General features: G+C 39.2%; 1 pseudogene across 1 annotated transcript; it reads left to right on the top strand.

Moving 5' to 3' along the window:
• The first annotated feature begins 2,341 nt into the window (after window positions 1–2,341).
• LOC308241810 (large ribosomal subunit protein eL30-like) lies at window positions 2,342–20,553 on the top strand (annotated as a pseudogene). Its single transcript has 3 exons — window positions 2,342–2,353; window positions 8,545–8,768; window positions 20,218–20,553. The product of its transcript is annotated as a large ribosomal subunit protein eL30-like (transcript).
• Window positions 20,554–27,397: the final 6,844 nt, after the last annotated feature.

The following is a 27,397-nucleotide window of genomic DNA, read 5'->3' as shown; positions in this document are numbered from 1 at the left end:
TTGGGCTTCCACCTGGCCCCCAATTTCCAAATTAGTATTTTCTTGTCTTGTCTCCTTCATTTGTGTGTGGCCTCCTCCAGAGCCCGAACCCTGAACTTGAACCCTGAACCACATGGGACGTGGGGGGTACACTCACAGTTATTTAGATTCCACATATGAGTGAGATCATGTGATACTTATCTTTTTCTGACTAGCTCATTTTGCTTAGCATTCTACTGTCCAGGTCCTTTCATGCTGTCTCAAAGGGTAAGAGATCCTTCTTTTTTCCTGCTGCATGGTTTTCCATGGTATAAATGAACCACAGCTTTTTTTATCCATCTACTGATGGGCACTTGGGCTGATTCCAGATCTTAGCTATTGTAAATTGTGATGTTATGAATTTAGGGGTGCATATATTCTTGGTATTTCAAGATTCTTAGGATATATTCCTAGAAGTGAGATCGCTGGGTCAAATGGCAGTTCCATATTTAATTTTTTGAGGAAACTCATTATTGTTTTCCATAATGATTGCACCAATCTGCATTCCCACCAGTAGTGTGCTAGGGTTCCCTTTTCTCCACATTCTTGCACTTCTTATTTTTTAGAAAGTTCCTTCACCAAAGGAATAAACTGTAAAGCCATAAGACTAAGATTATAGGTATAAGAAATAGAGTACTGTTAAGTATTTTTGACTAACAGAGGGTGCCAGAAATGTAATAGCCGTTCTGATTTTACATCCATGGATATTTCACTGCAATTTTTACTGGACAAATGTAACTGTAAATCATAGGACAAGGAGTATAATGGAGTCAAATACTGGTGCACAGCGTAGGGTAAAAAATGATGGAAAGTAAAACTCCAGGGCCAAGTGCAAACTATTCAACCCAGAGAAGATTCCATGTAGGAAAGAGGAGACCAAGTTAAGCACAGATGAATAAAGTGAGAAGGCTCTCCAGAGAACAGTTCAATGGGATGTAAAATAAGGTCATAGAGAGTCATGAAGGTGGGACAGATAGTCTTAACTAGGGCAGATGATAAAAAATTTAAGTAATTCACAGGCTATTAAATGGTTAACACACATTTAAGTAGTGAAAGTGATGACATGGCAAAGCTTAACTTATTCAGTAATCAGTTATATTCTTAATAAACAAAATGTTTTTACAGGGGACAATAAAAATAAAACAAAAAATTAATTAACATGGCAAAATATGATAATTTCATTGAAAATGTGTTTAATTTAAATAGAACAATAGTGCAAGGGTTGGAAAGACTGATTGGACATTTTATAAAGATAAATCTATTCTGGGAAAGATAAAATTCAGATTGAAATGCTGAGTGTGTGCCATTTTATTTTGAGGATTTGTGTGTGTGCCATTTTCCTCATTTACATAAGCAAGCTGCACTGAATATAAAATGCCTCAACCAGAAACCTGCCTTCCAATGGGCGGCCCTAATTTCTGAGCCAATAACCACCCAATCACTACTCTCCTTCTTTCCAACACAATTAAGGTCATCAGAACCGCAATTCGTAACAGGGAGGACACCCACAGACCTCCTAGCAGGTGCTGCATGGTCATGCCTCAGATTTTCTGTGGATAGAAAGCAAGTTGCTTTTGTTTGCATAACTGGGCATGTCTGCTTGAGTTGTATTCCCACAGATGTTATCCTGAGAATAGAAACAATTGTTCATTCACTAGCAGCCTTCCAGAAGCACTGTGATCTGGGGCAGAAAAGAGCCAGCAATAAAAAAAGAGGCATTCGCAATTCTGGGAGAAAACACTGGTGTGGAAAATACATGAAATGGCTGTTTTGTCTCAAGACTGCTTGCATTATTATTATCTTTGCTGGGTGAGGACTGCAAGTAGGTATACAGTATATACAGCATGTATATAGATAATACAGTCAAAGGCCAGCTTTTACTAACACTGTTTGCATTAAACTCTCTACACTTTTTAGGCTGCCACTATATGTGGTTAAGAGCAGCTACTAAATTGTAAAATCCTTGAGACCAGTGACTGCTTCTTATTCACTTTGTATTCCCATCTTGAGTCTTGTGCATAAGCAATATCATAAACAGTTTTGATATTAAAGATCCTTTATATCCAATCTGTATTTGCAACTCAAAGCTGCTTAAGGGTAGGGATTTATTATAAAATCGCAATATCTAATGTTTTACTAAAGATAGCTAACATGTATTTTCAGTGACGTGCATAAATAAGAATAGACTGCATATATGCTATCTCTATCCCCCCAGCTTCTGACTATGACTGATAATGAAATTTGATCTTGAAAGTTTTCTTTTGAGTCAAAAGTCAGTATCACAATCACTTTCAGGGCAATCCTCCAGGTAAGTGCTCCCAATATGTCGGAGTTGGTAAGCAATATGCAATTTATTTGTTGTCCTAGGTTCAAAGGCATGTATCATGTAGTGAACACACACACACAAACACACACTTCCATCTATATACTCTTTACTCTCACTAACTACCCTCTAACAGCTAAACTTCATAATATATCATAACTAACTAAACAATATAGTATAATTGAACTATAACTAAACTACTTAGTTACTATACTCAAACTAGCTAAATAATGTAAAACAGGAATGAGAGCTAATTTTATCCACTTGCCTGGGTCAGGAGGTGCCTAGATATGTGGTTAATTCATCACTATTTTGGGGTGTGTTGTGAGGTGCTTCCAGATGAGATATGTGTTTGAATCAATGAAGTCAGTAAAGCAGATTGCTCTCCCCACTGTGGGTGGCATCATTGAATCTGTTGAGGGCCTGAGTGGAAGAAGAAAGCTGACGAAGGAGGAATTTGCCCCTTTTTCTGCCTCATTTCTTGAGCTGGGGCATCTTACCTTATGTTCTCCTGCTCTTGGACTGAGATTTACATCAGTAGTTGCCCTGGTTATCAAGTCTCAGGACTTGAACTGAGTTATACCACTGGTTTTCCTGGGCTTCCTGCTTTCAGACAGCAGATCATGGGACTTTTCACCTCTGCAATCGCATGAGTAATTCCTCATAATAAATCTCCTTTTATATCCTACTGGCTCTGTTTCTCTGGAGAATTCTGACTAATACACAAGGCAAAAGGAATGCACATATATTCCATTGTCACCATACGGTGCTTTTGGAAACTAATATTGCATTTGGGTTCTGATTCAGATGTAAGTGTTAATTTATTATATGGAGCTCTTGTTTTTGCTTTATTTACTTACCTAATTTCTGTTTGCTGAAACACTCCAGCTTGGGGAGACACACTTATCCTTGCAACAAATATTTACAGAATGCCTAGCATAGGTTAGGCCTTACACAGGCAGTGGAGTTGTCCAAAAGGCAAGACAGTTCTGGAGAAACAAAATTTAAATTTCAAATTGCAGCTAGCCATCTTGAGTCCTGTCACCATCCTTTACAAGTAAGTATCCGTGTTTATATTGTGGTGAATATCAACAAGCAATGATAACTCTGTTATAGTTCTATTTATTATTATTTTATGTTAATTTGGAAATTGCTCAATGGAACAAACAAATGGAATGAATGATTCATGAATGAATATGTTGAGTTTCAAGACAATATGTTTAATATTGTAACTGATCTGTCATTGACTTACTTTCCTCCAAATTATAGTATAAAAATGGGTGTGATGACTTGGACAGCACATTGGCACTGATTTCAACAGAGTTCAATGGAAGCAAGTGTCTCCATAAGTGAAAAAATTAGGTCAGGCAGGTACTCATCATGGTTCTTATTGACTTATCATGTTTGGAAACACATCATAGCCACCAGTATGAAATAAGTGCAGGATGGATTCTGGACTTAGAGGAAGAAGACTAGTGACAGCTTTTCACAGTGACAGGGCTCCAGCTGAGCAGCCTGAGACTGTGTTGGCTCCAGAGCCAATGGGTAATGAGTGTCCTAAACCAGACCTGAAGGAAGTCACACCCGTGTAGTACAGTAAGTAAAACTGTGAATTTTGATGTCCAAAGTGCCTTCTCGGGCTCTGTGGCAGTAAAAAACAATGGGACGAGTTCCAGCCTCCATTCCTTTTGTAGGGTCTCTTCTCTCATTGCTATCTTTGCCCTACGTGATGGCTCAGTTAGTCTAAATCAAGAGGTGCAAGGTCTAAGCTCCAGTGGGGAGGGGGGACAGGGGATAATAAGGCTTTTCAGAATTTCTGACTAGAGAAATCGAAAGTGAGATATTTTATCTATATTCTAAATATATTTTCAACTTTTTCTGTTTTTTAGCACTCTTCCTGGATTCCCAATCTTTTCTATAACAATATTAAAGCAATATTCTCTCCTACACTATGTATATTTAAACATAATATTTTGTTTCGCTTTGTGATTTCATTTCAATACATTGTTCAATTTCTGTCCAGTCTATTTTTCTTCAAGTTATTTTCATATCTGAGCATAATATTTTATTTCCCATTTCAATACCCTTAAAAGATATATTTTATTGACCCCTATTTCGAGTCATTTTAGACGCTACCAAGATATAAAAATAGTTAATCCAATATTAATGTATATTCATAACTTTTGCGCCACGCTGTGAGATCTGTTGACTTCAGTGTATGAACTTTGAAGGAAGCCTCAATAAATGAATGTTTCATTCTCTGTTCTGCGTGGTTCACTCCTTGTTCTCAATAGAGCTTTATGTGTATTATGAGAATTATAATAATTAACTATATGGCTATTTTATATTTTATTAAACACTATTTCTCTCCTTGAGATATAGATCACCTAGGAAGACAGATAAAGTTCATATGCAAATAACTATGATAGGAGGTAAAATATGAGAGGTACTTCATAAGGTGCACAAATAGCATGTTATTCAAGTTCAGAAAAAAAAAAGAGACCCAATTGAAATGGAAGAGCTTTATCTAATAGGTTACATTTTCTTTAGCTCTCACAGCACAAAAAAATATTTTTTAAATGCATGTATTTGGAAACTATACATGTATTTTGGCTGCTATTACCAAAAAGCTCATTAATGTATTTTTTTAAAAGATAAGGAGGAATAATAAGTACCCAAGGGTATCCCCAGCAAAATAGTACAAATACTAATTTTTCTGAAAAATCATGCCTTACCAAACACCTAAGTTTCTAAAACATATAACTCACTGACATGTGTGGAGTTTTGATCTACTACTTCTTGGAGTCTAGGCCACCTAAACATAACGCCATATTTTGTTTAGAAAAAAATCTGGATGTGTGAGGTGATATACATCATTGTCATTTTAATTTTCATCTCTCTGATGTTTAGTGACTTTGAGCATTTTTCATATGTCTCTTGGCTATCTGTATGTCCACTTTGGAGAAGTGTCTATATCGTCAGAAACTGGAAACATCAATCAGAAAGAATATATGCACCTCTATGTTCATAGCAGCACAATTGACAATAGCTAAGATCTGGAAACAGCCCAAGTGCCCATCAGTAGATGAGTGGATACAAAGATGTGATACTTTTACACAATGGAATACTATAAAGCTATAAAAAAGGATCTCTTACTCTTTTAGACAGCATTGAGGGATTTGGAGAGCATTGTGTTAAGCAAAATAAGCTACTCAGAGAAAGACAGGTATCACATAATCTCACTCATAGTGGAATATAATGAATAAAATAAACTGATTAACAAAATAGACCCAGAGACATTGAAATAAGGAACAGACTGACAAATCTCAGAGTGCAGGCAGAGGTGGGGAGATGGGTGGGGAGAGATTAACTGGGGAAATTTATATGTATATATGCATAGCCCATAAACACAGACAATAGTGTGGTGAAGACCAGGGAGGAGGGGGTCAACGGGAGAAAAAAAGGCGGACATCTGTAATACTTTCAAGAATAAAGATAAGTTTTAAAAGAAATTCAAGATGTGTTTTAAAAGTTTTACTTCACTCATACTGAGAGGCACTGAGACCATTTGCCTTTACCTTTCATAGTAGAATTTCAGTACCCATCGTTAACCTCTTGATACAATTTTGCAGAGTAAATAAAAGTTTTATCACGATTTTTAATGCAAATCAACTACTAAATTCCAGAACTTAGAATCACTGTAAATGCATCCTTTGGATTCACATCAGTTAAATCATTGATCAAAGTCCCTGCAACACAGTAGCTTGTTGGTAACTGCTCCCCTGCATTTTTAGGTACATCATTCTAATCATAGTACTTTCTCTCCCTCCCTGACAATATAATGTATTTTTTTCCCCTCTCACTTCTTGGCCTTTCTCTTCTCCTAGAACTCACAGAAAAATATTTTTGTATTTCTTTCTTCTTCAGCCCCATTCTCCTCCTGTGCTTTTCCCCTCACCACTACAAATCAACACTTGACCTTTTGTCTTCTCTTCGTTTAGTGATTGCCTTCCCGGCTGACAGTCTATGTGCATGGCTGCCCTCAGCCTGAAAATACCAGATAGAGAGGTGAGCTAGTTTTAACCATCAGCAAGTTTCCTTTTATCTCAGCTTTCTGTTTTAGAGACATGGTTTGTACATGTTTTTCAGGTAAAATATATTCTCCCTTTCTTATACACGCTACTTTGTGAATTAGCTACCTAATTTGTCAGATTTCTACTCTCCCTATCCTGTGGAGATAGCCCTTTCCAACATGCACCATTCTCACAAAAATCAGATAAATTTTCATTCAGTCTTTATAGCTACCCTGGTACATGATGTATAACTGATTCCAATTTGAGGCTAGCAAATTGAAGCCCAGAGAAGTTGGAAACTCCTAAAGGTGTCTCAAAAGTAACAAAGCTAACACTAGAACCCTGATCCAACTGTGGTCCAGCACTTCTTCCATTACCAATCATTAGCTTATCTGAAATAAAAAACAAAAATAAATTTTAATAGTTTATTAGCGATTTTTCTTGTTTCTTGATGTAGGCCTATAGTGCTGTAAACTTACCTCTCAGGATTGCTTTTGCTGTGTTTCATAGATTTTGGGTTGTTGTGTATTCATTTCCATTTGTTTGCAGGAAGTTTTAAATTTCTTTCTTGATTTCATTGGTAACCCATTCATTATTTAATAACATGCTATTTAGCCTCCATGTGTTCGGGTTTTAGTGTTATTATTGTAGCTAATTTCTCTTAAGATCTGGAAACATTTCAAGTGACCATCAGTAGATGAGTAGGTAAAAAAGTTGTGGTACATTTATACCATGAAATATTATGCAGCAGTAAAAAAGAAAGATCTTTTATCCTTTGAGACAGCATAGAGGGACCTGGAGACTTTTATGCGAAGTGAAATCAGCCAGTCAGAGAAAGACAAATATCACGTGATCTAACTTATATATCATTAAATATAATAAACAAAATAAACTGATGAACAAAATATGGAAGCGTGGAACAGACTGATGAATCTCAGAGGGAAAGGTGGGGGGGGAGAGATATTGACCAAAGAACTTATATGCATATATGCACGACTGATGGACACAGACAATAGTGTGGTGAAGGCCTGTGGGGTGGGGGCGGGTGTAGGATGAAGGGGTTCAATGGGGTGGGGGGAAGGGGGTCATATGTAATACTTCTAACAATAAAGATATATTTTGAAAGAATAATTTACATTAGCTCTATACTTATAGTTTCCACTGAGGCAAATGAAATTTCTTAGAAAAAATAAAATTAAAAATGTATTTTCATAAAGACTAAAAGAAGTAAAAAGTTGATGAAAATATGGGAGTAGATGCATAGAGAGTTCAACAAGAACTACGGGAGAAGTTCTGTCTTCTTTCTTAAAGGACCTTGACCTTTCTCCAGATGGTAACATATCCCTCTAAAGTCCTCTAAGTGAATACTTTGCTTCATATTCAGTGCAGACTCCATGCTATTTTAACCACAGTGCCACATTCACTGTGAAAGAATCAGCTGGGGAATTCGTCAATTATTAAGATGTCTGGGCCTACCTCTTGAAGCTTTTATTTGATAGATTAGGGTATAATCCAGGAATCTGTATTTTTAAATGCTTTCCATGTGATACTGACATGCAGCCTACCAGGGAACAATTAATTCATACTATGTATTGTCGATGAATCAGTAAAACTATGGCTTTTGAAAAAGGTGAATTTATTGAATTTCTATATGACAAGCATTTCTTGTTTTCCTGTAGGCTAATTTCATCACTTTCTTAAACTGTTCTTTTTATTTTTCAGAAAAAAATACTATAAGGAGTAGGAAGTGTTAAAATGTGCATTAAGTTTATCTATTCACTTATCCAATCCATAGTAAATATTCATGTAGAGTCAATTACAGGAGTGAAGAGTGGGAAAGAATTAAAATCTAATGAAAGTTAATCAAAGAGAAGAACTTCCTTCAGGCTGGCCATGCATGTCTGTGGTTTGTCTGTCATTTATAATGCCGCAGCCTCTGGTTCATAGTCAAGCTGTAATTCTGCCAGTTAATGTATCCAATTAAACCCCACTAATGAGCTAATCAACAGTGTAAAATCTGTGTAAAATCACTGAGGGTGTATGATGAATGGAAAATGCACTGAACTCTCCCAATATAAAAAGCGCTTTATTACACTTGTTAAAGTGGCACTGTCTTATCCCTCTCTAAAGGGTAATTTATCACCAGGGTCCATAACAGTGCCATGCCCTGATAAGGCAGAGGTGGCAATAAACCCATCAGAAAATGATTACTCAGGAATGCGCAGCAATTACAATGTCTCCCTGTATCAGACTCATAGGCTGGAGTGCAAATGTGCTTTTCTGTTGATTCAGGATTCAAATAAAGAACCAGCAGTAAACCTGAAAGTGACCCAGAATACCATTGTGAGTGGATGGTATTTTTATATGTATGCACATACACTTATAATGTTCCAAAGCAAGTATCTCTGATAACACAATTTTCTATGGTAAGGAAGATGGTGGATCTTACAAGGAAATCCATACTGCAAGGCTGAGGCAGCATGAGGTTGGTTGCCCTGCAGGAACTATGAATTTCCTCTCAAATCAGTCATCTTTTATGAAAAGATTTATATCAGCAAATTCATAGTCCTTTGCTCTAGCTAGTATACGGAGATAACATTCTAGAAAGGTTCCTTCTCATTGGGAATGCAAGGCTTTCCTTGCAGGGCAAGATCCAGAGTCTTCCTCTTCAGGATACGGATCCCAGAGCAAACCCCAGTATTTGCTCCCTCTAATCCTATCCATTTATGTCACAGTCCCTGGGTGTTTGACATGTTTAAAATCAGTTGGAAATCGTGGACAGAGTTCTAGGGAAGGAAAAAAGTGACAATCCTTCTTCATATCTGATAGTTCTCTATCTTACTTGTTACTTCAGTTGTGGTCTTTGAATAAGGAAAATCCCCTACTTTTTCACCTGAAAATAGCTCTGCTTTTCATTGCTTCTGCCATCTTACCTTCAGGGGAGACATGACCTGCCCAATGCTCATTCGATCCTGTGTTGCATTCCTAGCTTGGCTCCATCCTTTCTTTCTTCGTTTGCTTTTCAATCTGTCCCTTTCCCCTGAAATTCAATCTTCAGCAACAAATATGTTCGAGCATCACTGACATTTAAGATTCTTCTTATCCATCTTAGTCTTCCCTCTAGTTACAGTTTTTCTTCTTCCTTTCACATAAAAAGCACTACTTCCTTAACTATCTCCTCTTTGTGCATACACAGTGACTAAACCCGGTCATCTGATTCTCTCTTTACTCTGCTGATCAAACTGAAATAGCTTCCTCAGTGTTTCTTACTATCCTTCAAATATCAAATATCAAACCCAGAGGCTTTGTGACAGTGATCATCATAGTTAATCTTTCTGAGAAAATCTGACATCCTTGACATGTGCTTCCCTAAAATTCTTACTCCCTTTGCTTTGTACGACACTGCATTCTTGTTTTCCTTCATGTCTCTGATTACTTGAAATTATCTTCTGTGGGCTTTAGTCAGCTGTTCTTTACATCTTTATATTCAACAGTTATATACACTAGTAATTTAATAGTTTGGAATATAGTCAAATTATTAGGCAAGATGAAGGTTGCTCAATTTGTATATATAGGCATGGTAGGACAATAGTGTAAAATCTATAGTGTATAGTGTAAAATCTATACTCCTACCATGCCTATATATACAAATTGAGCAACCTTCATCTTGCCTAATAATTTGACTATATTCCAAACTATTAAACTGCAGTTCTAACTTGTTTGTGAATTCCAGGTCTGAATTTTCAAAATCCACTATTGTTTTTTTATTTTATTTTTTTTTCAATTTTTTATTAAGGTATTATATGTGTACATATCTTACCATTGCCGCCCCCCACCCCACTCCCATACATGCCCTCACCCCCCAATGTTTTGCATCCGTTGGTTACTCTTATATGCATGCATACAAGTCCTTCAGTTGATCTCTTATTTCCCACACCTCTCCCTAACCTTACCTCTGTAATTAGACAGTCTGTTTGATGCTTTACTGCCTCTGTAACTATCTTTTGGTTCATCAGTTTATAATGTTTTTCATTATCCCCAAATGAGTGAGATCATGTGGTATTTTTCTTTCATTGACTGGCTTATTTCACTTAGCATAATGTTCTCTAATTCCATCCAGGTGCCTACAAATGGTAGTAATTCCTTCTTTTTATGGCAGCATAGTATTCCATTGTGTAGATGTACCATAGTTTTCTGATCCAGTCATCTGCTGACGGGCACCTAGGCTGTTTCCAAATCTTAGCTATTGTAAATTGTGCTGCTATGAACATAGGGGTGCATATATCCTTTCTGATTGGTGTTTCTGGTTTCTTAGGATATATTCCTAGGAGTGGGATTACTGGGTCAAATGGGAGTTCCGTTTTCAGTTTTTTGAGGAAACTCCATACTGTTCTCCACAGTGGCTGCACCAGTCTGCATTCCCACCAGCAGTGCACGAGGGTTCCTTTTTCTCCGCATCCTCGCCAACACTTGTCGTTTGTTGATTTGTTGATGATAGCCATTCTGATAGGTGTGAGATGGTATCGCATTGTCGTTTTGATTTGCATCTCTTGGATAATTAGTGACTTTGAGCATGTTTTCATGTGTCTCTTGGCCTTCCTTCTGACTTCTTTTGAAAAGATTATATTTAGGTCCGTTGCCCATTTTTTTATTGGATCATTTACCTTCCTTTTATTAAGTTGTATAAGCTGCCTGTAGATGTTGGAAATTAAACCTTTATCAGTGATACCATTTGCAAATATGTTCTCCCATACAGTGGGGTTTCTTGTTGTTTTGTTGATGGTTTCTTTTGCTGTGCAAAAGCTTTTTATTTTGATGTAGTCCCATTTGTTTATTTTCTCTTTGGCTTCCATTGCCCTAGGGGCAGTATCACTGAAAAAGTTCTTTTGGCATATGTCTAAGATTTTGCTGCCTGTGGATTCCTCTAGTATTTTTATGGTTTCCCGTCTTATATTTAAGTCCTATATCCATTTTGAGTTTATTTTTGTGTATGGTGTAAGTTGGTGATCTAGTTTCATTTTTTTGCATGTATCTGTCCAATTTTCCCAACACCATTTATTGAAGAGACTGTCTTGACTCCATTGTATGTTCATGCCTTCTTTGTCAAATATTAATTGTGCATATTGGTTTGGGTCGATATCTGGATTCTCTATTCTATTCCATTGATCTATATGTCTGTTCTTGTGCCAGTACCAGGCTGTTTTGAGGACAGTGGCTTTGTAATACAGCTTGAAATCTGGTATTGAGATCCCTCCTACTTTATTCTTCTTTCTCAGGATTGCTGTGGCTATTCAGGGTCTTTTTTTATTCCAGATGAATTTTTGGAGAGTTCTTTCTAGGTCTGTGAAATATGCCATTGGTATTTTAATGGGGAAAGCATTGAATCTATAGATTGCTTTGGGTAGTATGGACATTTTGATGATGTTGATTCTACCAATCCATGAACATGGTATGTTCTTCCATCTGTTTATATCTTCCTTTATCTCTTTTTTCAGTGTCCTGTAGTTTTCTGCATATAGGTCTTTTACCTCCTTGGTTAGGTTTATTCCTAAGTATCTTAATTTTTTTGGTGCGATGGAAAATGGGATTGCTTTTTTAGTCTCTCTTTCTGTAAGTTCATTGTTGGTGCATAGAAATGCCATAGATTTCTTGGCATTAATTTTGTATCCTGCTACATTGCCGAATTCACTTATTAAGTCTGTTAGTTTTTTGATGGAGTCTTTCGGGTTTTTTATGTACAATATCATGTCATCTGCAAATAAGGACAGCTTTACTTCTTCTTTTCCAATTTGGATGCCTTTTATTTCTTCTTCTTGTCTAATTGCAATGGCTAATACTTCCAGTACTATGTCAAACAGCAGTGGTGAGAGTGGGCATCCTTGTCTTGTTCCTGTTCTTAGGGGAAATGGTTTTAGTTTTTGCCCATTGAGTATGATGTTAGCTGTGGGTTTATCATATATAGATTTTATTATGTTGAGGTATGATCCTTCTATTCCCACCTTGTTGAGAGTTTTTATCAAGAAAGGGTGTTGGATTTTGTCAAATGCTTTTTCTGCATCAATTGATATGACTATGTGATTTTTATCTTTCAATTTGTTTATGTGATGTATCACATTTATTGATTTTCGGATATTGTACCATCCTTGCATTCCTGGGATAAACCCTACTTGGTCATGGTGTATGATCTTTCTGATGCACTGCTGGATCTGATTTGCTAGAATTTTGTTGAGGATTTTGGCATCTACATTCATGAGGGATATTGGCCTGTAATTCTCCTTCATTGTGTTGTCTTTATCTGGTTTTGGTATTAGGGTGATGCTGGCTTCATAGAAGGAGCTTGGAAGTGTTCCTTCCTCTTGAATTTTTTGGAATAGTCTGAGGAGGATAGGTTTTAGTTCTTCCTTGAATGTTTGGTAAAACTCTCCTGTGAAGCTGTCTGGCCCCGGGCTTTTGTTTGCTGGAAGCTCTTTGATGACTGCTTCAATTTCTTCCATAGTTACTGGCATATTGAGCTGTTTAGATTCTTCTTGATTGAGTTTTGGAAGGTTATATTTTTCTAGGAATATGTCCATTTCCTCCAGGTTGTCCAGTTTGTTGGAATAGAGTTGTTCGTAGTATTTTTTAACAATCCTTTGTATTCCGGCGGGATCTGTCGTTATTTCACCTCTTTCATTTCTGATTTTGTTTATTTGGGTCCTCTCTCTTTGCTTCTTGGTGAGCCTGGCTAGAGGTTCATCAATCTTGTTTATCCTTTCAAAGAACCAGCTCTTGTTTTTGTTGATCTTTTGTATTGTTTCTTTGGTCTCTATGTCGTTTATCTCTGCTCTGATCTTTATTATTTCCTTCCTTCTGCTTACACTGGGCTTTTCTTGTTGCTCTCTTTCTAACTCTTTGAGTTGTAGGGTTAGGTAATTCATTACCATTGTTTCTTGTTTTTTTGCAGTAGGCTTGTAGAGCTATGAACTTCCCTCTTAAGACTGCTTTCGTTGTGTCCCATAGATTTTGGATTGTAGTGTTTTCATTGTCATTTGTTACCATGATGTTTTTTATTTCTTCTTTGATCTCTCTGGTAACCCAGTCATGGTTTAATAGCATGCTGTTTATTTCTTTGGGTTGTTTTTATTGTAGTTGATTTCCAGTTTTATGCCACTGTGGTCTGAGAAGATGCTTGATATGATTTCTATCTTCTTGAATTTGAAGAGAATTTGCCTGTGTCCCAACATATGGTCTATCTTTGAAAATGACCCATGTGCACTTGAGAAGAATGTATATTCTGTGGCTTTGGGGTGAAATGTTCTGAAGATGTCAATTAATTCCATCTGGTCTAGTGAGTCATTTAGGATTGATGTTTCTTTGCTGATTTTTTGTTTAGAGGATTTGTCCAATGGTGATAGTGGGGTATTAAAGTCTCCTACTATGATTGTATTGCTGTCAATCTCTCCCTTGATATCCTCCAGGAGTTTTTTTATGTATTTGGGTGCTCCTGTATTGGGTGCATATATGTTTACCAGAGTTATTTCTTCTTGTTGGATTGCTCCCTTTAGTATTATGAAGTGGCCTTCCTTATCTCTTGTTATGTCCTTCAGTTTGAGATCTAATTTGTCAGATATAAGTATTGCTACCCCAGCTTTTTTTTCAGTTCCATTTGCCTGGAAAACCTTTTTCCATCCCTTCATCCTCAGTCTGTGTGCGTCTTTTTTTCTGAGGTGGGTTTCTTGTAGACAGCAGATATATGGGTCATGTTTTCTTATCCAATCCATTACCCTATGTCTCTTGATTGGGGCATTTAATCCTTTTACATTTAAAGTTATTATTGATAGGTACTTATTTGTCGCCATTCCTATTCTTTACACCTGTGTTCCTTCTTCGCTTCCTATTTCCTTTTTTTTTACAGCAGACCCTTTAGCATTTCTTGCATTTCTGGTTTGGTGGTAATAAATTCCCTTAGTCCTTTTTTGTCTGTGAAGCTCCTGATTTCACCTTCAATTTTGATTGATAGCCTTGCTGTGTACAGTATTCTTGGATTCAGACCCTTCCTTTGCATGACTTTGTATATTTCATTCCATTCCCTTCTGGCCTGATGAGTTTCTGTTGAGAAATCAGTTGCTAGTCTGATGGGGGTTCCTTTGTATGTAACTTTCTGTCTCTCTCTTGCCGCTTTTAAGATTCTTACTTTGTCGTTGGTGTTTGCCAGTTTAATTATAATGTGCCTTGGCGTCGGTCTTTTGGGGTTCATTTTGCTTGGGACTCTGTGAGCTTCTTGGATTTGTGTGGGTTTTTTCTTCTCTATATCAGGGAAATTTTCTGTCATTATTTTTTCAAAGAGGTTTCCTATTCCTTGCTCAGCTTCCTTTCCTTCTGGAACCCCTATTATGTGGATGTTGTTTTGTTTTGTATTGTCCCATAGTTCCCTTAGGCTCTCCTCCTGCCTTTTAATTTTTTTTTTTCTAGAAGTTGCTCTACTTGGGTATTTTTTCCCATCTTGTCTTCTAGCTCACTGATGTGGTCCTCTGCTTCTTCTAGTCTACTCTTGATGCTTTCTATTGAGTTCTTTACAGCAGCGATGTCATTTTTCATTTCTTCTTGGTTCTTCTTTATTTCCTCTTGGTTCTTGCTTATATTGTTGAATTTGTCTTCCATTCTTTTCAGCCACCTTATGACCATTTCTCTGAATTCTTTTTCTGGAAGGTTGCTTGCCTCCATTTCGTTTACTTCCTTTTCTGGTGATGCCTGCTTTTCTTTCATATGCGGGCTGTGTCTTTGTCTCCCCATGGTCTCTCTTCTCTGGGTGTCTGGTTATGTAGTTCTCTCTCTCCTGTGTTGATTTAAAGGCACAAAATACAGCACTACCAGGTACAACACACAAGGCACTGAACAGAAATGTATTCATGATATTAATAACCTCCAATAAAGGTGACCACCAGAGAAAGGCAAATTAGGGGATAGGAGAGAAAGGAGAAGAGGAAAAAGAAAGAAAGAAGAAGAAAAAAAGGAGTGTCAAAATGAAATTGGGAAAAGGGAAAAAAAGAAGAAAAAAAAAGTAAGAGAGACAAGAAAGAGACTAAGAGAGAAAGGGAAACAGACTATATATATTGGGGATAAAACTCCAATAGAACAATCACTTATCCCAGCAAATGCCAGCAACAAGTACCTGGATATTAATACAAACTACAACACCAACTAATATTGAGTGAGGCAAGGGAAAACAGAAGCACTAAACAAACAAAAAAATAAACAAAAGAAGAATAAGCAAAACAATCTCACAAAAAAGCATAAAAATTCGATATAATCTACATTCAAGTGAACAACAACAAAAGGACAGAGAGAAAAACAATTTTTTGGATAATTAAGACAGTGAAGAGAGAGGTGTGTATGGACTTGGAGCAGGGGATTGGAGATTAGATATATAAGTAGGGTGAAATTTTAACGGGGGTAAACAGAAAGAATAGGGAAAATCTAAAGCAGGAAAGGGGTAAGATAAACAGGACACTGAAAAGGGAAAAGTGAGGAAGAGAGTGATGGCATAAAGATAGAGTTGAGATAGAGTAAAATGATGCTAAAGGAAAGATAAAAATAGAATGTACAACATTAATCCCAAAACAAAATGAAGAGAAAATAAAATGACACTTACAAAAAAAAAAGATAAAATAGCAGTAGTAATAATACGGATTGAAAATAAAAATGTAATAATTAAAAAGGTAAAATCAAGTGAGGAAAAAAGAAAAAAATTAGTTTCTTGAGTAAAAGATGCAAAAAATGAAAATAAAAAAATAAAAAATAAAAATAAAATGTGGAGTAGTGAAGGTCATTCACTTCCTCTGTTGTTCTGTTTGGCACGCCTGTTTCTCAGTCCAGACAGTATTGCAGTTCCCTGCGTTCCACTGCTCTTCAGTGATGTAAGCCAGTCCTGATTTTAAGCAGGTGGTGTGTCTTAATTCGTATTCCTTTATTTTTGATTACACAAGAGTCAATTTGTGATTCAGCCCCTGGGTGGCAGTGTTTCTGGATTGACTTCCGGGTTTATCTATGGCCTCTCTAGGGAGTGTTAGAGCCTTCTTTCCCTGTGGCACTCACTACCGGTTTGTAGGAGTGGGCTGCCTCAGAGCTGGCTCTCTGATGGTCACTCCCCACTCCAATCCCCAGGTTCCAGAAAAACAACTTTCCCCTGCAGTCTCCCAGGGTGTCCCCAACTGGGTGATCCTATGTATTGGGCTTAGTAATCAGAAGCAAGAATTTCAAGAGGAAAAAGCCCAAGTGTGCGCACTCCGTGGCTGCGCGTAAGTCTAGCACACCCCTGAAATTCTTAGGGTGTCCCTGCACTTCAGATCAAAATGGGTTGCTTTTTAGAGAGCCCTTCTGTTAGCAGCTCTGAGGACCCCCTTCCACATTCACAGATCACGCCAGCCCCAACAGCCATGGATTTTTCTAGGCACGGACTTCCCTGGTCCTCCAGCTCCCGCAAAACGCGCGTTCCTCTCTCGCCCTGGGACCAGAGACCTCACCTTATCCTAAGTGAAATCTGACCTTTCCGTGGTGGAGTATAGAGCTCCTCTGAACCCGTGTGTTTGCGCCAATTGGGGAGCGTTGTTCTGGGGCTCGCAGCTGTTCCGTGGGTGCCGCAGTTGTGTATCTCCACTATTGTTTTTTTATATCTCACACTTAATATTTGCAAAATTTAGCTGAGTATATTTTACTGCTTAATCAACCAGCACTCTTTACACAGAAATTCCACTTTAACTAACTTAGGCTAAAGAAGGATGTATTAGAGAAATATTAGGATATGACTAGACTAACCATATTCAGCCTGTACACTTGTCTTCCCTAATTTTTTTCTAGGTGCTGGTTTTATTCAGTCCAATAAAAACACACTTGTGCCCTAGCTGGTATAACTCAGTGGATGGAGCATTGGCCTGTGGACTGAAGGGCCCTGGGTTCGATTCTAGTCAAGGGCATTTACCTTGGTTGCAGGCCACTCCTAGGCTTGGGGCCCTGGTTGGGGCATGTGAAGGAGGCAACCAATCGGTGTACTTCTCTCACATTGATATTCCTCTCTGTCTTTCCCGCTCTCTTCCAATCTCTCTAAAAAAATCAATTGAAAAATATCTTTCGGTGAGGATTGAAAAACACACACACAAAAACAAACAAACAACAACAAAAAACCACACACACACTTGCTCCACAGGATAGGGGAGATGGTTGTCAACAGCTCCTGATTCCCATACTAGAAGCTTCCAGTTCTGAGGCTCTGACTGTATCTTCTTCCCTACCTCCGGTTGCACAGTCATGAGAAATTCATCTGATCAGCTCACTGTGGGTCAGTTGACTGACACCTGCCATTTAAGTTCACATGGGCAGAGTGAGGCGAACCTCAGAGGTGTGAGAGTGTGATGAACCAGGCGTCCACTCTAATGGTCACCCACCTGCTTTCTGTCCAAGCAATGGTATCCACCAAATCACACAACCTGAATACCATCGCATCGTCTCTGCCACTTTTCTTCCCTCTAAACCCACTCAGCAAACCCTATTCTCACCATCGTCTCATTAGTATTTCCGTTTCCCTCCTTCTCCAATGCTGCTGTTGTAGTTCAGACTCAGCACCAAATCTAGCTGAGAAGATTGTTACATTGGTTTCTTACGTGAATCTCTAGCATTTGAATGTATTCTTCTGAGTGTAGTCAAGGACAATGAGTATCACTCTCAGTCTACGTGCAAGCTAATTTCTCTCTCCCGTCTGTTCACAGTCACATGTCTTTGCTATCCTATAAGACAGGGGTGGATAACCTTTTCTCTGTCAAGTGCCATTTGGATATTTATAACATCATTCACTTAATATAATTCACTTAATATAAATTTATGCTGCTATGAAAGAAAACTCTTAGATTTATTGAATTTTGAGTCCCCCTTGCCGTTGCCTTGGCAGGGCCAGAACAAATGATTTTGCAGGTCTTGTACAGCCCATGGGCCAGACATTCCCCACCCTGCTGTAGGATATTAGGATTTAACACAACTTTATAATAAAATTTCTTTAACATTTTATCAATTGTGTCTTCAATTTTTTATACTATCTTCTCTCTAGAAATTAGTGAAGGATGTTATCCCCACCAATCCATTAAGCCATTCTTTACTAAACCAAAGTTACCCATCTTGCTAAATTAATTATCAGTTATCTATCTGCCTCCTTTTCACTCAAATCTTAACAGTGTTTGATACAGATGATAAATTCCTAGTCTTGAATTACTTCCTTCATGACTTTTTAGTTCCCATATGCTCCTGATTTACTTCCTACCCCACAGATGTCTTTGTTTCATTGTTCACTGGTAGCTCTACTTCCCCTACCCAAAATCCAAATTTTGGCAAACTCCAAGGTTCAGTCCTCAGGTTTCATTTTATTTTCTTATCTCTGGTGACCTGTATGGCTTTACTTGCCCTCTGTGCATATAAAAGCATCTCCAATTAATTCACATAGCTTAGTCCTCTGGTGCATTTATAATTTCTTTAATACTATTTTATTTCTATAATACTTCCTGTGCTCTCACGTAGTTGACATTGAGTAAATCTTTCCCCATTCTCTGCCTCCAATACTGCCATTATCCCGAAGGCCCAATTCAGTGCTACCTCTCTTATGAAACCTTTCCTTATCATCCTGCCCAACTTAGCTGGAATAAATTATTTTAGTTTTCTCTCTGTGTTGTTTGTACCTCTTTTTAATACTTATTTAATCCTGGATTCTCTTATAATTTGCTATTTAATATTAAACTATCCCTCCTAGACTGCAGTGCCAGGAAGGAATGCTGTGATCTGCCCCAGCACACCATGAAGGTACTCTTATAGCTAAACTGTCCATAAATGCATAACTCAGCTCCATCAGACACCCTAGATTTTGAATCCCTACCTATCCTGTCTACACGACTTTCTCTTCTCTAGAAGTTTTGCCAATATTTCCAAACACTGGTTTGCTTCCCAGACTGGTTTTATTCATTTCTTATTTTCAATCACTTACAAGGTAGCAGACCAAGAATTTAAAATATTATATTGATTCACTCTATTTTGTTTATTTTTAATTTTCCTTATTGACTTATTCAAAACTTTCGCATTTTTTGTATTTAATTATAATTTTTAAAAAATATATAGTTGACATACAATATATTAGTTTCATGTGCAAAACAGAATGACTTGAGATGTATATACCTTACAAAGTGATCACCACAATAAGTGTAGCAACCATCTGTCACTGTTATGATAATATTGACTCTATTTCCTAGGCTATATATTACTTCTCCACTGTTTATTTTGTACCTCTAAATCCCTTTCACCTCTTTGCCCATCCCTACCCCCTTCTATCTGACAACCACAAGTTTTTTTCTTTGTAGCTATGGGTGTTTTTCTGTTTCGTTTTGTTTACTCATTTATTTTGTTTTGTAGATCACGCATATAAAGGAAATCATATAGAATTTGCCTTTGTCTATCTAACTTATTTCACTTAGCACAATGCCCTATAGGTTCATCTATGTTGTCGCAAATGGCAGGATTTCATTCTTTAATAACTGTTGGCAAGGATGTAGAGGAAAGGGAACCCTCCTGCACTATTGGTGGGATTGCAAATAGTACAACCCCTGTGGAAAACACCATGAAGTTTTATTCAAAAGGTAAAACTAGAACTACCATACAAACCAGCAATTCCACTTTGGGGTATTTATCCAAAGAAGATAACATTAATTTTAAAAGATATATGCACTCCTGCCTTTCTAGCTCCCTGGCCATTTTGGTGGCTGTTAGTTAGAGGCCTTGCCACACCTAAGGCAGGAAGATAGTGGCTGCAAAGAAGACAAAAGAGTTGCTGGAGTGGATCAAGTCTAGGCTCCAACTTGTATAAAAAGTGGAAAGTATGTACTGGGGTACAAGCAGCCTCTGAAAATGATCAAACAAGGCAAAGCAAACTGGTCATCCTTGCCAACAACTGCCCAGCCTTGAGGAAATCTGAAATAGAGTACTATGCCATGTTGGCCAATCATCACAGTGACAATAATACTGAATTGGGCACAAGTGTGAAAAATACTACAGAGTATGTGTACTGCTATCATTGATCCAGGTGATTCTGCTATCATTACATGCATACCAGCACAGACTGGTGAAAAGTAAATCATGCAACATTTTACTTTAATAAAATTGGCCAGAACTTGTTTTTAAAAAGTAAAAGATATATGCACTGTGTGTTCTTTGCAGTATTATTTACAATAGCCAATATTTTAGAAGCAACCTAGGTGTCCATCAAGAGATGAGTGGATAAATGTTTACTATATATTCAATGGAATATTACTCAGACATAATTTTACTTTTATTTAATTTTCTATAGCCATATCCAAATGAGAACAAAGAATTACAGAAGTTAACTTGCCTAAACCTACAGGTTAATGAGGAAAAAAGTTAAAAATATCTGAACCCATTTAATTCCAAAATTATAGACTTTAAGACTCTTACCCCTTGTCCTCATCAATCACCTACTTCCCTTTCTCCTCTCCTTCTTGCTTTGGCAGAGTGCTTCACACAATGGGAACTCAGTAAATATTTGCTGAATTGTCTATAAGTTTTGTGGAAATTAGTGGTTTTGCCATGAAAATGCTGGGAGGCAGGGAAGGTTAATTGAATATGAGTCTCAAAGTGTCTGTGTTATTTCTCTCCTTAGTCCTGGCTGGCAAACGGCACTTTTCTCCTTTTCCATTGCCTCTTATAACCAGCCACAGGGGGCCTGCAAAGCTCAAGGCAAAGTCTACTAACACAGTCTCTCATGTTGGGAGGCTTGCCAGAAACTTACAATAGTTAGTTACTGGAAAGAGATCACAGAGTTGTGGGAAAGAAAACAAACAAACAAACAGATCACAAAAACAAAAAACAAACCAACACCACAAAACTGGCTTAAAGCACAGCTATTCAAGTGCAGTGCTTGATAGTAAAAATGCAAATTCTATTACCTTTCTGGAATGCATTATTTACAGCATGTGTGAAATATGTGTAGATTTTCTAACCGACTTAAGTTAAATGAGACAATAATGAAAATCAAATAAGAAAAAACCCAGTGGTAGCTTTATCTTCCCATTACAGAACTTTATTACACCTTTGTCTGTTAACAGAACAATATTTTAAAATATATTTTTATTGATTTCATAGAGAAAGAGAGAGAGAGAGAGAGAAACATCAATGATGAGAGAGAATCATTGATCAGATGCTCCCCATAGGGGATCAAGCCCACAACCAGGAATCAAACCGCGATCTCCTGGTTCATAGGTTGATCCCTGTGGGATCGGGCCTAAACTGGCAGTCGGACATCCCTCTCGCAATCCGGGACTGCTGGCTCCTAACAGCTCACCTGCCTGCCTGCCTGATTGCCCCTAATCACTCTGCCTACCAGCCTGCTCACCCCCAACTGCCCTCCCCCCTGCTAGCCTGATCACCCCTAACTGCCCCCCCCCCTGCTGGCCTGCTTGCCCCTACCTGCCCTCCCCACTGGCCTACTTGCCCCCAACTGTCCTGCTGCCAGCCTGCTTACCCCCAACTGCCCCCACCCGCCAGCCTGATTGCCCCCAACTGAGCCACACTGACAGCCGGCTCACCCCCAACTGCCCCCCGCTGGCCTGATCACCCCCGACAACCCCCCGACACTGGCCTGATCACCCACAACTGCTCTCCCATCCTGGCCTGATCACCCACTTGGCCCTCCCCTCTTGGCCCCTAACTGCCTCTACCTCAGCCTCGCCACCATGGCTTTGTCCAGAAAAAAGTCCAGAAGGTCTCCTGTAAGGTCTCCCAGTCTAATTAGCATATTACCCTTTTATTAGTATAGATAGAGGCCTGGTGCACAGGTTGGGGCTGACTGGTTTGCCCTGAAGAATATCCAGGATCAGGGTGAGGGTTCCCTTGGGGGCCAGGTGGCCCTGGCAAGGGGCCTGTGGTAGTTTGCAGCCGGCCATGCCCCCATGGGGGTGGGGGTCTCCACTGGGGACAGTGCCGGCCTGGGCGAAGGGCTAGGGCAGTTTGCAGGCCAGCCACACCCCATGGGGTGAGGGTCCCTGCTGGGGGGGCTTGGTCAGCCTGGGTGAGGGGCTGAGGGCTGTTTACAGGCTGGCCACATCCCTTTCAGGCTGGGGGTCCCTGCTAGGGTGCCTGACCAGCCTGGGTGAGGGGCTGAGGGCTATTTTCAGGCTGGCCACACCCCCTTCAGGGTGGGGGTCCCTGCTAGGGTGCCTGACCAGCCTGGGTGAGGGGCTGATGGCTGTTTTCAGGCTGGCCATACCCCACAGCAGGGACCCTCAACCCATGGGGACTTAGCCAGCCTGGGTTAGGATCTGAGGGCCGTTTTCAGGCTGGCCATGTCCCCCAGCAGGGACCCTCACCCCGATGGTGGTGTGGCCAGCCTGGGTGAGGAGCTGAGGGCCGTTTGCAGAGCCCTCCCTCGGTGGCCAGGCCTGGCAACTAAAGCTTCCCATGCATTCAGGCTGGCTCAGTGGCTGCTGCCCACAGGCCCCTCCTTCAGTGGCTGGCCAGGGTGGGCGGGAAGCTTGGGTCGCCCCTGTTGAGGGAGGAAGCAAAGCTTCCTCCATCACCGGGGGCGACCCAAGCCTCCTGCTCTCTCGGGCCTGCTCTGTGGCTGCTTCCATCTTTGTCCTGTTAACTTGCATATTCCTTTCTGCTTGGCTGTGGGTGTCGCAGAGTGATGGTCAATTACCATATTTCTCTCTTATTAGTATAGATTTTTGGTATTCTTCTTTTAATGCCTTCTGTTAAAGAAGAGTGTCCTGCCCTAGCTGGTTTGGCTCAGTGAATAGAGGGTCAGCCTGCGTACTGAAGGGTTCCAGGTTTGATTCTGGTAAAGGGCACATGCCCGGATTGGGGCTCAATCCTCAGTAAGGGGTGTACAGTAGGCAGCCAAACAATGATTCCCTCTCATCATTGATGCTTCTATTTCTCTCTTCCTTTCCTTTCCTCTCTGAAATCAATAAAGATATATTTAAAGAAAGAAGAGTGTCCTGCCCTCTTTTACAAGTATCTTTCATAGACTCATCAATTTATTTAGATTAATGTGTTATAGTATACTATTGTCACTTTACTATTCATTTTGATGCTCCATTATCCCAAATTGGCTAATAAGAACCTATTTCAGTTTAGTCCTTTTTTTGGATATATTTATTATTGACAAGTGTACAATAAATAAATAAAATAAGCAACAGTAATGAAAATGTGAAAAGGGAAACTATCAGAAAACAAAGCTGCTACAGTGTATTATCTAAAATGACTAATTTCAACAAAAACTTGAAATATATATAAACAAATACAAAAGTGTAACTCATACTTAAAGAAAAGACATTGTCTTTAAAGGGCCCAAATTCTGAATTTAACAGAAAAAATACTTCAAAGTGGCTGTTATAACTATGATTGGAGAACTAAAAAACACAATGTTTAAAAAATTAAAGTATGATTACAGTGACTCAATAAATAAGAAATCAAAATAAATACATAGAAATATATAAAAAACAAACAAACAGAAATTTCAGAATTGAAAAAAATACAATAAATGAAGTGGAAAATTTCCTATATGGGCTCAATAGCATATTTGAGATAACAGGAAAACAAATCAATAGATTTGAAGATTGATCAATGGGAATTAGTCATTCTCAAGACAGGGAGAAAAAAAAAGTTTTAAGAAAATTAAACAGAAGCTCAGAGACCTATGAGAAAATCATAAGCATATCCACATGGATATAATGTTACTGCCAGATAGATTGCAAAAACATAAAAGGGTAGAAAAAATATTTGAAAAAGTAATGGTCAAAAATTCCCATATATGATATAATAATAAATATCAATTTATAGATCCAAGAAACTCAAAAAATCCCATGTAGAAAACACACAAATATATCTAGACTTAGATACATCAAAGTGAAATTGCTGAAAGACAATCTTCAAAATAGCAAGACAAAAACACGTACAGAGAAACAATACAATTAAGAAAGGGTTAAGCATTAGAAACAATGATGCCAGAAAGCAATGGGATTTACATAATCCCTGCAGCATATTTCATAGATGCCCAAGCCTGAAATCGCATTGTTTCCACAAAAGTTTGTTACACCTGTGGATTCCTCTCCTTGAACCTTTGTTTGTATTTATCCTATCTAATAAAAGAGTAATATGCAAATTGACTGTCACTCCAACACACAGGATGGCCGCCCCCATGTAGTCAAAGATGGCTGCCCCCATGTGGACATAAGATGGCCACCACAAGATGGCCGGTAGGAGAGGGCAGTAGGTGGGAGGGACCAGGTCTGCAGGGAGGACACTTGAGGTGGGGAGACCCAGGCCTGCAGGGGAGGACAGTTGGGGGGGGAACAGGTCTGTAGGGGGGGGGCAGTTAAGGGTGACCAGGCTTGCAGGGGAGGGCAGTTGGGGGGACCAGGCCTACAGGGTAGGGCAGTTAGGGGGGACCAAGCCTGCAACGGAGGCCAGTTGGGGGGGGACCAGGCTGCAGGGGAGGGCAGTTGGGGGGACCAGGCCTACAGGGGAGGGCAGTTGAGGGTGAGCAGGTCAGCAAGGGAGGGCAGTTCTGGGTGAGCAGGCTGGCAAGGGAGGGCAGTTAGGGGTGACTGGGCTACAGGGGAGGGCAGTTGGGGAAAACCAGGCCTGCAGGGGAGGGCAGTTGGGGGCGACCAGGCTGGCAGGGGAGGGCAGTTAGGGGTGACCAGTTCGGCAGGGGAGGGAAGTTAGGGACAATTGGTCCAGTAAGGGAGCAGTTAGGCATTGATCAGACTGGCAGGGGAGTGGTTAGGGGGTGGTCAGGCTGGAAGGCAGAAACCTTTAGGGGCAATCAGGCAGGCAGACAGGCGAGTAGTTGGTAGCCAGTAGTCCTGGATTGTGAGAGGGATGGTCCGAGATTGTCGAGGGTGCAGGCTTGGCTGAGGGACACCACCACCCCATGCACAAATTTTATGCACTGGGCCTCCAGTCTACTTATATCTATCTATCTATTGAACATTTATATTATTCATCATGTTAATTTCATTTTTATCCTCATGTATTTACTTTTTAGTTTTAATAATTTTTAATCATGTCTCTGTGAATAGTGAATTTTAGATATCCCTCTTTATAGTTAAAGCGAAATGAAATAGTTAAATATTTAGTGTACTCTTTTTAGTATACAAATAATAATTGCATCATTTGCCAGTCTCCTCAGAAGAAAAATGAATTTTTAAACATTATTTTTTAAAGCATAGAGTACATCGGAATTAATTTTGGTGAGCAATTTTTCTAGACTTTTATGATATTGAGATAGTCTTGTTTCATAAAGCAGGTAGCATGATCCCTCACAATGTCTCAATATCAAACAAAGCACCCTTGAGATATTTTACTACTTGAACACTAGCTTCAACATTAGTTTTAACCTAATTAACATATCCTATATAATAAAAGGGTAATATGCAAATTGACCCCAAAGTTGGAATGACCGGTTGCTATGACGCACACTGACTACCAGGGGGCAGACGCTCAAAGCAGAAGCTGCCCCCTGGTGGCAGTGTGCTCCCACAGGGTGAGCTCTGCTCAGCCACAAGTGGGACTGATGGCTGCAAGCACAACTGTGGTGGCGGAAGCATCTCCCACCTCCATGGCAGCACTAAGGATATCAGACTGACAACTTAGGCCCGCTCCCCAAGGGCTCCCAGGCTGCCAGAGGGATGTCTGACTGCCAGCTTAAGCCTGATCCCCCGGGGAGCGGGCCTAAGCCAGCAGGTGAACATCCCCCGAGGGGTCCCAGACTGCAAGAGGGCGCAGGCTGGGCTGAAGGACCCCCCCATCCCAGTGCATGAATTTTCATGCACAGGGGCAACAGATGTAATTTTTTGTCAGCTCAAAAATGCTTTGGAAAAATCTGGAAAATTTTTGACAATATATAGGGAAATCACTCACTAATTTTAGAGAGTGGGTATCATGAGTCAAGGTTTCATCAGGATTGCTAGCGAGATGCTATTCCTATGATTCTCAGGTACCCTTTAAGCCATCTCAGTCCACAGGCATTTCCTCTCATACCCTCCCATCCATAACTTAAACCACATAACTTCAGTTTAAGGCAGACTGAGGAATGAGTCACAGCTTGGACTAGAGTCAGTAAATCTCTATTGTATTTGTTACCCAGAATTCACCTCTGCTTGCTCAGGGCAATAAGAAAGTCTTTCCAGGCTGCCACGACTTGACTAAGAGAAGCCAGATATGAGGAAGGCTGGATTTAGTTTTGTAAATTTTATTTTTTAATAACAGTAGATTTAAACAGTCAGTATCTTTTGGAAGTATGGAATCAAATAAGCTAACATTATGGTGATTATTATGAAAGATGGATTTTAGCCTACATGGCGATTTAATTGTTAGTGAGAAGCAACTGCTGTCTTGTAGCAAGAGGTTTAGTCAGTATTTCTCTCAATTCAATATGAGCTATTGATTCATGGCTGCTACAATATGAGGCTTTGCTGAAAGAGCAAGGGTTTCCAGATATCAGTAATTTTGAACAAGATAACCATTGGAAGAAAAAAAATCGGTTAAGAGAACAAATTTATTTAACTCAAACTGAACTGGACTACTAGGAACTTAGAAAAGTATAAATTTGATTAATTGTGGCTCTTGATTTAGCTTTGAAAAGGTAGGCTGCTATGCTGATAAAATGTTCTCTATATTACTGTTTCCAAAATAATTAAGCTATTGCAATAATTTCATTGGTGATATTATTCTGAACAAGATACATATAATCTCATATATACCCAGATCTTGAGTCATACAAATAATAAAGACTATATAAAACTAGCAGAGGCTGCCTCTTTCCCGGCCGTAAACTCCTTTGTGCACCTTTTATTCTCTCTATGGCTTTCTATATCTGCCCATTGACATTTCTTATAATGCTCAGGTAGATGTTAAGTTATCAAATAGGTAAAAATGCTCTCAATACCTCAAG

The sequence above is a fragment of the Plecotus auritus genome, assembly GCF_963455305.1.
Source record: "Plecotus auritus genome assembly, chromosome: 1".
NCBI classification, from domain to species: Eukaryota; Metazoa; Chordata; class Mammalia; order Chiroptera; family Vespertilionidae; genus Plecotus; species Plecotus auritus.
This window is presented reverse-complemented; position numbering and strand designations above follow the sequence as displayed.